Source organism: Phasianus colchicus, chromosome 6, assembly GCF_987193195.1.
Source record: "Phasianus colchicus chromosome 6, bPhaCol1.hap1.1, whole genome shotgun sequence".
Taxonomy (NCBI): Eukaryota; Metazoa; Chordata; class Aves; order Galliformes; family Phasianidae; genus Phasianus; species Phasianus colchicus.
The window spans coordinates 2,138,593-2,150,802 of NC_143441.1; the positions used below are offsets into that span (position 1 = coordinate 2,138,593).

At 39.6% G+C, this 12,210-nt stretch overlaps 1 protein-coding gene across 2 annotated transcripts in view; it reads left to right on the forward strand.

Annotated features, from left to right (window-relative positions):
* EGFR (epidermal growth factor receptor) overlaps positions 1–12,210 on the forward strand; it is a 150,253-nt gene that overhangs the window by 96,078 nt on the left and 41,965 nt on the right. The window lies entirely within an intron of this gene.

Consider the following 12,210-nt stretch of genomic DNA (forward strand, 5'->3'; position numbering starts at 1 on the left):
CTGCTGCTGCCAGCTTCAACTTATGGAGGAAAAAACAACGTCCTAGGATCACACTGGATTTACTGTTGGACCCATATTCTCTTTCCTGGGCTGTGTTAGGAGCATGTATATAGCATGGAATAGGTACATGTTGTCAGAGCTTATTCCCTCAGGAATAAACTGCATTGTCATTTATTGGGAGACTCCAACAGAATGTAGCAGCACTGTCTTTTAGTGAAAAATAATTTTGGCAAACTCCTGAAAGTATTCAATAAATTTCATTTTGAAATCCAAAAGCTAAAATACAAAATCTTTTTATGAGAGACAGCCTTGTAAAAGCAAATGTAGTGAAAGCAAAGATGTGTCCTATAGCTGTTATGTACTCAAATCACAAGTAAGATTTTCCCATGGATTTTCTCAGCTCCTGTACCAGAACCTTTTGGGAGATTTTAAGCTGAGTGAGAATGTATTGCATCTACCAGCAGTTTTATGTCCATTCTAAGCCCGCCATTCTTTTTTCTTCTTTTATCACTGTTATTTTTAAAACCTCATTCTGTTTTGTTTAATAGTGTCCTTCAAAGTATTGCAGCCTTGTGCAACGAAGTGAAGTCATTCTGAAGTGAAATGGCCTCTAAAGGTGCCCTTATACAGCAACTAACACTGGAATTAAGTATTTGGGAAAACTGTGCTCTCATTACTTCAGGACGTTCCTTCTGTAAAGGCATAGTAGGCTTGGAAACTTTACTGTTCAGTGGCAGATTCTCCATCTTTGCTTCAGTAACACTTAAAAAGGGAATTCTGAGAAACAAGTTCTGATTTCTTATGTCCACTTTCCACTGGTGTGAAGCATAATTTACATGCAGCTCTCTATTCCCACTGTGTAAAATCTCCTAAATGCTTTGTCATTTGGGTTTTGTAAGGCAAACTTAAAAAGAAAATATTTCTGATTTTGGGAAGAAGGCTGTTTCACTTTTTTTTGAGGGGGAGACTGGTCAGTGTAGCACCATGCTCTCACACCGAGCACTACAAAATACTTTATTACCCAGTCTGTGGGAGAAATAGCTTGATTTGTTCAAGATGGGTATTTGTTTCCAAGCTTGTTTAGGGCTGAATACAAGGCAAGTGAGAAAGAGAGTATTTCTCATGAGAAGAACTTCTTGAGAAAGAAAACTAAGCTGAGAGCATTTGAACAAAAAGCACATATGTATTGAATTGTGGTGAGACAATTCCTACTGATTTCAATGAAAGCGCCATTTCCCTCCAGCTTTCTACAGAAGCTAGCATGATCGGGAAGCAAACAGACCTGATTTGCCTCTCACTTACGCTCATGTAAGTCAGGGATGATACAGACACCCCTCACTACTGCAGAGGATCTCCAGGTTTAATTAGGCTGAACCTGAGCTCGAGCAAGCTGTAGGATGGGAGGTGACCTCTGATGCCCCTGCTCTGTTTCCAATCTTTATGTTTTCCTGTTTCCACCTCTTTACTTGCAGCTCCCTCCTCACTGCTTTCATACCATTCACTTTAACTTTGAAATCTGCTCATTGATTGTAAAAATGCATATTTTCCTGCTCCTGGAGTGTACTGGGGGTCCTATCTGCATCCCTGAAGGACAAAGCTGCTCTGTTCCTGGAGCTAGTAGAATCATGTTGCATGCAGTGTGGTGATCCAGTTCTCCTATGAAGTGATAGATTCTGATGGAAGGCTGGCAAAAGCATCAAAGGCAGCCAAACAAACCTATGGCTGTGAACATTTGACAGGTGTCATTTAGCCACGATAGGGTGGCTATGATTTTAGTAAGGCTTATCAGAAGTTACTTAATGTGGGGAGCAGATCCCCAGTTGTATTGGAGAGTTGGCCATGTGACATGCCCGTTTGCTGAAAAGGTGACTGTTTTTGCAGTTTTGGAAACTTTCTGGGATGTGGTGGCCAAAATTGATACTTCATGAGTTAACATCATATCATGGAAAAATAAGTGTGATTTCTTTTTTTTATGCAGTCTTTCATAAATGCATGCCTTGCGTAGTTATTATTTTTCTGATGTTTTTATCACTCAGTCCTTGGATGCTTAAAGAGTCAGCTTGAAAATACTTCAAGCAGTGGATCTCAAAAAAATGTGTCACCTTGACTTTACATTCTTTTTTTCTCTTGTTTATGCTACCTCAACAATTCTCTCTTTCCTTGAATTGCCACACAAAAGATAGGCTGAAGAAAAACATATCACCTCCCCACAGTGTCCCAGAAACTTGGCAAAATGTGATGTGAGTTGTTCTGCTAAAGATGCTTCCCAGAAAAAAATACAGGGGGCAAGGAAGTGCTGGGTTCATCCATCCACCCACACTGCTGGAGGTGCCCTTCAGCAGAATCGACACTACAGGAAGGTACCACTGCCCACACAGCAGCTCCAACTTCTTATTATCTGGATCAGCTAGAAAAAAAGCAAAGTCTGTGGGTTTCAGAAAGCCCTGGCCACCTGAATTCAATCTTTCTCAAAGCAAACGTGGCAGGAGTGCTGAAGCAGATAGGAACAGAAGTGAATTCAGTCAGGCTTACAGCAAGTTTTCATGTCTCTACACGTGTTTTGCTGCACTAGTAAAAGGCTTGGCTTTTTTCCCCTCAAGACATCTTTGGCAAAGATAAACAACTGACTGCTACCAATAAAATTTTTGCACTCAATGTTTTAACTTACACTGTAGCTAATGTAATTGCTTTCCATAGAAGAGGGGCATTTATTCCCTTTTTATTTAACTGATACAGCAACTTCTTTCTGACAACTTTCTGTCCATGAGATTTACGTCTGCATGTTAAGTGGATTATCATATTTGCATGTAGGTTTTTTGTGTTTAAGAAAGGTGCATGGATTTTTGCCTACCTGGCTGTGCGGAACTGATCCAGGGAGACACAAAATCAACATTGTTCCTCAAACTGAGGGGGCACAGGAGCTGCAGAATCTAATTTAGCAGCTGCATTCATCCTTGTGATAAATTAATAATTTCACCTAAAGAAAATTGTTACAGGATGATGCCTTTGACAAATCCACACTTTAATTCTTTTTGGAAAAGAAGATAATTTATTTAATCAATTTGTTAATGTTTCCTCCATTAGTGTTTTCAAAGACAAAAGGTAAGTAAGGCATCTTCAAAAGTCTACCACAATAACAGTTATTTGATAGGCTTTTGTGCAGCCCATTGCACATGTGGGCCTCAAAATACTTCACGCAGAAGGCATATGTTTCTTCTGCAGTGACAGAGTAAAAGAAGTACATGGAAGTGGGAGGGCTGTCTTGGCAAGATCAGAGAGAAATAAAATTTGTGTCTGTGCCCTGTTCTGTAACGCATTCAAACAAAAGATTAACTCAATTGTCTCATCTTCTGTGACCTTGCATTATGAACGTACAACTCTGAGAGCATTAGCAGAAGTTTATCTAATATAGCATTATTTTTGTGCAGTTTGGATTGCAGAGTTTCTGAGTTCACCACTGAGCCACTGGGGAGTTCATTTGCTGAAAAGGGTGAAGGAGCACAAGGAGTGCTTCTCTGAGCTCAGGTTGTAGGGCAGAAGCTCACTGTTCAGATCAAGATGAAGAGGGAATCTTTTCAGAGTGTGAACAGCCTGTAATGTATTGTACTGTGCATTTCAAGTACATTTTAAAATGTTCAAACTTGTTTACATTTCTTCACAGAACTGAAATCTGGCATTAAATGCTGCTGAGATTCTGTATTGCTAAATAAGGCCAACTCTAAAAGCAGGGCACTTGCTGTAACATGCAACATATACAGTTGCAATGTCCAAATTGGATGTTTTTCCTTCCCAGACTGTTGAAGATAAATTGGTCTCTGTCTTCCAAACTTACCCAAGTGCTGTTAAATCACTTTGTGGCTGTTTAGTGGTGCTTTCAAAACATAGTTTTAGCTCTCCTTCTTCCAGAAATAAAAGAGTGGTATGTCTGTTTACCTCATTTATTGAATTTCACACAGCTAAATTAAGCAAAATAAGAGCTTGACTCAGATCCAATTGATTTCAGTAGAGTCTCTCCTTTTAGTCAAGGCTTAAATGAAGATCAAAAAGCAATCCGGAGCATATGTACATTTAATACGCTCTTCAGCTATTCCTTTTAAACTTAAATATTATTGGAGTTTTTTCAAACCCATGCGGCATGCATTAACTTGCTTGCCTGTCAACATGTGCAAGTATCCAAATTTCTACTGGAAACCCTAACGTAAGTGTTAACTGTAATGTTCATTCCCATGAATACAACCTTTTAAATTTATCAGCTTTTACTTATTTTTCTTAGTTATTTGACAGGGCCTGTTTGCTCTGTTAGTACAGATAACAACAGTACCTTTATTGTTTAAAGGAGCAGATGCTGTTTATCTTGGTCCTGTCTTGTTTTAGCCTCACTCAAGAAAGCGATCTCATTCTTAAGGGACAAGATGTTTCCTGGGAATTTTGGGAGCGTGACTCCCTCTTTCTGTAGCTTTCCTGCTTGAATCTGTGTGAGGCTGAAATTTGCAAAGAGTTACTTTCTACAGACCAGCTTCAGAGCAAGCACTGTGCATTGACAGAGCGATGCAGCCCCAGAGGCTGGATTCACCATGCTGGCAGTATTTGCATGACTTTGGAGGACAGGGTTGTGCATGGAAGTGAATGTGCTTCCCATGGAGTGTGGGCATGCATGGCTCAAGGCGGTAAACAAAACCTGCGTGGTTGCTCCTGTGCTCCGTATGTTTTGCAGTCTCTAGAGATCATATAAGTATGTATGCATTTATATAAGTATTTATAGGTTAAAAATTGAGAATATGTTGCATTTGTAATAGCAACTGTTAGTCTTCTACTTGGAATCAGATGTGATTGGTTTATCTTACCCTTTTTGAGTTTGCATGTGAATGCTCACCTAGAACCAAAGCCTCAAGAGAGAGGCTCGAGAGAGAGAACTACATATGTGAAGACTAAAATTTGTTACAATAAAAGGCTCAATTTAGCGTAAATCAAGAGAAACAGTTGTTTTCTTTTAATTGGAAAGTACAAATGGACATATGCGATTGCAGTATCTTAAGAAACCCTACATGGTAAAATGTTCACAGCATCATTTCATTTAAATTTTGTTTCCCAAGTTTTAATTCATTTTGAGACTGTTTTAAACAATTCAGTTGTGATGTAGTTAGTCACTAGTCTCACATTTTCATGGGTATATTTTCTTTTTATTATGCTATAAAATTCTGCTGCTCTTTGGATGTTGCTGGAACAAATGACAAAGAATGCATTTTCTCAGATGACAAGGCACAAGCTTGTGTATCTGTTGTCGTCTTCTTGTTTCCTGATATATTCTGGTGCAGATCTCAAAATGCCACACCCCTGCCGTGAATATCTCTCAGAATTAAAGGCTCAGTGAGCTGTGTTGTAGGTCTTCTGGCCACTTGGTGCTGGTCTTTACGCAGACTTTTTGGAACATTCGCAGCAAAACTGGAGAGCTGAAGGGCTATTAGCCAGGAGCTGTGCTACCTGATTGGCCTATCTGTGGGAAAAGCACTAGGAGGACTCAGGGATTCACATGGGGGTTGTTTTGCAGTACTGAACGAACTTACTTTCGTCAGTATGTGGGTTTGATATAGCATAAATAAACAAAGGTGAGATTACTTGATGTGTGGACAGTGCTTCCTATTGGATGACCTGCTAGAAGTGCTTGTATCTGCTGTTACCAAATGTACCACTGGCACTGCCTTTTCCCCTTGATTTCCTTTAAGTTGTTTCTAAAACTTCATTGCTCTTTGCAGTGTTGGTGTCGCTTTGCCATTCAGTATGCTGCTTAAGACATGTTTGAACTTGAAGAGTTTTGTATCTTCGGGCATACACGTTCAATTGCTCCACTCTGAGTTGGGAACTATAAGATCATCACTGTGCTCTGCCAAGTTCACACAGAGAAACTGCTGTGGGGGAACTTCACATCCAAGGTTGACTTTAAATAACGCGTTAAGTGTGGCTTTGAGTTTCTCCAAAGAGCGCTGGGAGACAAATGGGGGAGATGTGTGTTTTTCTGCAGATTCAATTATTGGTGTATAAAAGTTACAAAGTATTATCATTTCTGCATATTTGCTTGCGCAGTAGCAGATATCTATGAAGTTTCCTTGTTATCGTAGGTTCCTTGCTCTTGTAGCAATATCTCATTGTTGAGTTCATTGGTAATTGCACTTCCAGTAAACAAAATCCCTTGCATAAGCCAAGTCCTAGGTGGACAGCACAGCTCATCAGTCTGGGGAACCCATCTTGGAAAATGATTGAAGCCAGGATGGGCATTTCCAGTGCTGCAAGAAGTTGCTTCACTAGGACTGGAGAGCCTTCTAGTGCAGAGGCTTCTCTCTCAGCACACAGGACACAGCTTGAGATGAATGCTGACTGCAGGTCTTTACTTGCTTGGTATTTTCCTGCTGATGCATCCAGTGAGTGTGGTTTCCTTCTGCATCAAGCCATGCATTGCTCACCTCTAAGTCCTTCTCAGGAAGATTGCATCGTAGGCCCACATTTTCTAGTCTTGTCCTACAGTCTGATGTGAGACCTTGCCTTTGACTATATTTCAGATAAATGTCATTCAGAGGGGTTGTTTTCCTAAGTTATACAAATCAGCCTGTGCAGGTTACCTGCCTCTCATTATTATTTAGAGCCCCAGCATTTGTGTCATCTTCAGACATAATCAGCAGTGATTTCCTACAGAACACTGACAAAGCTATCTGAAGAAAACTGGTCTAAAACCACGTATCTTTCAGGATCTCACTAGAAAACCTCCCCAGGAAAACAAAACAAAACAAAAACAAAAGAAAAAACCCCCACCCTCTTATTTACATTTTGAAATCGATGTTTTTACGGAAAAGCTTGGTTTTGTGCTCTATCCCTCCTACAGTAGTTTTGTAAGGCATTTGGAGGGAAAGTTTAAACGCTGGACTAGCCCACATTGTCATTATTATTTTTTCATCTGTGTCAGTGAGACAATTGAATCCCACATTCCATTCTCACTGAAGCCCGTGAAAAGACTGATTTCGGAACATTAGGGAATATATATGCTGAATTAAATAATAACAACAGAGAAGGAAAACAAAAATATTACTAAATAATATTGAGGGAAAAAATCGTAGGGAATTCATAAGACAGAATTTCTTATTGTTAGAAATGCTAGAAATGCTTTTATTTTGGAGAGGTCTTTATTGAGGAGCAAGATGATTTTTATATCATTACCTATTCTTTTAGAAGTAGACACGAGCAATCAGGTCGTCCATCTGTCAAGCTGCCTCTGTGTCTACAATTTAGGATGTGACTTTTGCCATCAGAGGACAGATCTCCACTCTTAACTGGAGCAGGGGTGACTTTAAATTAGATTTAGCTGGAAAAGTTACTTTCACCAAGTGAATAGAAATAAGAAACAATCTGAAAAAGTTTTCTTTTAGAGCATAGTCTTGTTCCTTGCTGTGGCTCCAGTTTTGGGTCACTTTTGCGATTAGCTTCCATCTAAGTATTTTTAAGAGCTCTTGTCATTGCTTTTTCCCAATGTGCCTAAAATCTGAATTAATCTGAGTAGTTGCATTACTCTAAACCACTCTTTTTGAGTAGGGACTTAAAACAGCCACATGTGGTTGTTTTTCATGATGTTTCAAATTACCATACTTGAGTATGTGCAAAAATGATTGTATTCTGTAGTGACATTTCCACTGCCCAAGAGCTGATATGAAGCTGGTCTTTTTAGCTTTTATATACATTTGCAACCACTGTTCTCAAGGGAAAACATCTGCCAGCATCTGAGCACTCCTCACTTGTTTTCTAGCTTTTCCTTTCCATATTGCAACTTTTCAAAGCACATTACAGCAGCTTTTTGTGTCATGTAGTCTTTCTACTCTCATGAAACTTACTCAGTATGAAAAATACACACAAAACTCAGTAATACGGGAAGTTCTCCATCACATCTCTCTCTAAAGTTGAGGAATATGTGAAGTATTACTATATAAATAATCACATATAACAAAATTCACTTTCTTTTTTGAGTCTCTGACATTTCATTCCTGTTTTCTTTGCAGAAAATATTTTATCAGAAATAGTTATTATTATAAATATGTTGTCTGCTCTCATTCTGCCTCATAATCTTAAATGCTGTTCTCTAGATCATTTAACAGTGCTAGTTCTGCACATACCAGGTTTCCACAACTATCTGGAGGGCCTCTGGGGAACTGTTCAGTAGCTGTAAGGGAGAGCTTTGGGATTGCTTAAAAAAAAAAGTCTAATATACAAGACTGTCCAAATTTGTGCCTGAGTACACAAGGGGATTCTCATTTAGTTAGTAGGGGACAATAGAACTGCTTGAGTTGGAAGGGACCTCAAAGATCATCAAGTTCTAAAAGGTCAGTGGATGCCCTTGTAAGGGGTGAATACATTAACACAAAACCATTCCTATCTGTGATTGCCCATACGTAAGCATGTTGATCAGTATTTCTTACAAAATGTTTCCAGTTCACTTGAAATGTTCTCTTTTCCACAATCTGGTTGAAGTGAATTAGTATTGGGCATCACTGCTGTTAGAATACCAAAGCCATTTTCCTCCCTGGCCTCTGGAGGCAGCTCTGCATCTGGAGCAAGATCCCTGCAAGGTACTGCTCTTCCAAGAAATGCCAGAATGAATCAAAAATGAACTTGCAAGTGAGTGAGAAGGAAGGACTTATAATAAATATTCTGGCAGATTAAACAAAAGATCTCTTTTCTGCAGGTTTTGCATTATCATTAGTGGCAGAAAAAAACATACACGTTTATTATGCCAAGTAGAATAGAGCTATCAGTGATGTATGAAGCATGAAAATGGACTTGCATGTCTCTGAAATTGCCTTATTGAGTTATCATTTCAATGTGTGTGTCAGAGCAGCAAGAGGGTAAATCAGGCAAAACTCGAACAGAAACAACTGATGGTTTGGGGATTGGTGATAATTTGGATTCAAAGCATTCTCCAGGGTTTTATCAAGTGTGGGACAATATGCATGACAGGATTGGTGCTTCAGTAATCAGAGATTTTCTGAGAAGAAGATGAAAAGAGATTTCACTTGTATTGGTACAATCACTGTAGGGACCAGCTTATTGAATTTGAGATTGAATGAATTTGGGAGGATATAGCCACTTAGCATTGCAGAGGGGCGGGTGCATTCTGTGCCCCTAAAACTGCCTGTGGAAAAATGTAATTTAGGAAATGCTTTCGTTTCGCCCTAGTTGTTTGCACAGCAATAGTCTCAGCAGGAACCAATGACCTTTTCGATTGTCCTAGAAGATGAGGAATCAGAGGGTTGCAGAGGTTGCATCACCTAGAAATGCTACTTTGCAGTTCAGTTTGAGGTACAGTAGGGAGCAAGCATTACTTTTAGGCCATCTGTTGAGGTAATACTGTAAATGACTCAACGCTGACTCTGCACTGACATTTAGGAAGTCCAGTACATTTGCTAAGAATAACATCCCATAGAAATGAAGTTGCTCTCTGGTGTCCCACACTGCTGCCTTGCAGCAATATTTCCACACTGGCTGCATTTTTGTTACAGTAACCCAGCAGATCAGAGCAAAACTTCCCTCTTTTAGAGATCAGCCCACTTTTCAGATCTCGATCTCAGCTTTTCTACTGCCTGGGAACAATCTCACCCTGAATTGCTATCAGAAAACTTCTCGGTTTTTTCTTCATTTTCACTTTTATCTAAAACGTGCTGGAGCCATGCCTAATGTCCTCATTGGGGATTTATTATGTGGAGTATGCTACCACACTACTCAGCAGTACTGTGGAAGAATCCATTCCCTCCACAGACTCCTTGCACTGGATAGTTTGCTCTGTTACTCACTGAAACAAAAGTATATAATAAACATTGCTGGCATCAAAATCTGTGAAGGGCACAGATCAATGTTAACAGATGTTAAATCATAATATAATTCTTCCATCCACTCATGTGTACGTGCCCCACTTTGAACTCTGCTGAAGAGGCCCGTATTACACTGTGCTAGACTGCCTCTATTGCCTGTGTGACCCGTGTGGATGCTTGGCATAGGCTAGAAGAAATGACCTGCTATATTTACCTGATACGTGCAATCTCAGTCTGCATTGCCTATTTCTGAAGATTCTGATCTGCAGTTTGTCTTGGTTTTTTTCCCCTCTGGCCAGAATAGTGTTCGTGCATGTATTATATCCAGATAATTATAGCACGTATCTTTTCAGAACATGGTTTTCATAAGAAGAGAAATTGCAGGATAGTATTATTTATCACGTGTAAGCAAGTCATTCTTTTTTCTTTTGAAACCTTTTATTTGGGAAATTATGCAGCAGATTAGCCTGAGTTCAATAACATTGCTCCATGGATTTATGTTCTTCTGTTTGATTCAACTTTCTCAGCATATACTACTTATGACCCTGGTTCTCATTTGGTTGGTATTACTGTAACGAAGTTAACTTTTTTTTATACAGTTAGATCTTTTTATGGCAAATTAGTGTTTGGCCCCATATGTATTTGAGGAAACAAAAAATTATGAGGGGAGCTGCTATGTGGTGGTCAGAATGCTGTTGCCCGTATCTTAACAGAAGCAAACTATTTACTTTTGCTCCCCAGATCTTAACAAATGTTTGTCCTATATTTTCTGTTTACTGCATAGAGGACATGATGCATCTGATGGAGGGGATATATCTTGCATATGGTTTAAGACACGTTTGGTAGGAAGCCATCAAAGTTGTCTGTCCTCATAGGACAGGGAAAGATAGCAAGTCCTGGTGGACCAACATGAAGCCTCTTCAGAGCTTGTTATGTCTACTTTTCCTTCCATGACCTCACAGGCTGGCAAGGAACTTCTGCTGACTATGTACTCCTGTACTACTGGAAACAGTAAGAGCTGTTTCCAACACAGAAGTACATGGAACACCACGGTGACCCAAATTGATGAGCTTTCTTGAGCTGAAAAAACCCTCATTTCATTTACTTATTTATTGTTCTGCATTATTAGGGGCTTGGATCAACTCTTTGGCATGATTCAGTGAGCAGTCCCACGAGAGAGGGAGAAGTGCGTGAGGAACCATGCCTTCAGCCTGCTGTTTCACTATTAGGAAGCAGTGAAAAAGGCTGTGCTTTTTGGGTCAACTGAGCCATCTTCAGAGCTCTAGCTCTTCTGTGAGCCCGAGTGAAGAGATCTGCAGGCATGCTGTTTCCCTGGGGCTCATTTTGGTGACCTGCTTGTCTCTGGTTCCACAGCTGTATAGTTGGTAGATGGTAGGCATGGGCCTGGAAGACAAAGCCATAGAGGACTGCTCTTTCCATCCATCTTTCCATTCAAGCTGTAGTGTAAAAACTGCAGCTTCTGCATAGAACCTGTCTTGAGTTTCATGTTCTTCCCTAATCCATGCTTTTATCTTAGCTGGACAATAACATTGCTTAAAATTCTAGAAGAAGTCTGGTAGAACTCATACTTTTCCAAACAGTGCAAGGCCTCTTCACTCGCATCCCCGACAGCAATGCATTTTCCAGTGCAGACCAATATGTGACAATTTTCCTAACTTTATACACTCAAAGCATGATCATGCCACAGAATAAGACCTCTCCGGTGTCTCTGGCTAATAATCTGTCCCATATGCCAAAGAACTCAGATGCAGATTTTAAACATGAACACATTTAATCAGTTAACTTTGAAACTGGAGCAGAAAATCCTGCCTAGGAAATTCTCATCCATTACAGAAAATTGAGGCAAATATAAATAGGGTAATTTTCTACACTTCATGCTCTTGTAGGTGATGTAATCACAGTCCCTGTTAAGATACTCCCATGTACAGTTGCCACTCTGATCACAAATACAATAATGCTTATGTAGATTTATAATGAGAAATAACTGAGGAATGTAAGTGAATGACCTGTTTCAAACACAGATGAAAAGTATTTCGTCTGTAGTTCGTCACTGTAGCTCCTTAATGCTGATGACTGTACTGAGAAGTAACATGCATTCAATGAATGGTTTTGGCAGTAGATAAATATGTTTTTATCATAGATTATTAAGTTATTTTTCCTGCTAGTGAAACATCAATTGTTTGGTAAATCTTCAACAGGTGTCTTCCCTCTGAAACTTGTATCCAGCTCTGTCAAGTATATTTGTTATTTGCTTTATGGCACCCCATACAATGGTGTTGCAGTTTGTAACTGATGTTTCTCAAAATTATGGCTCTGAGAAGGCATAATTTCTTGAGATCAGGCC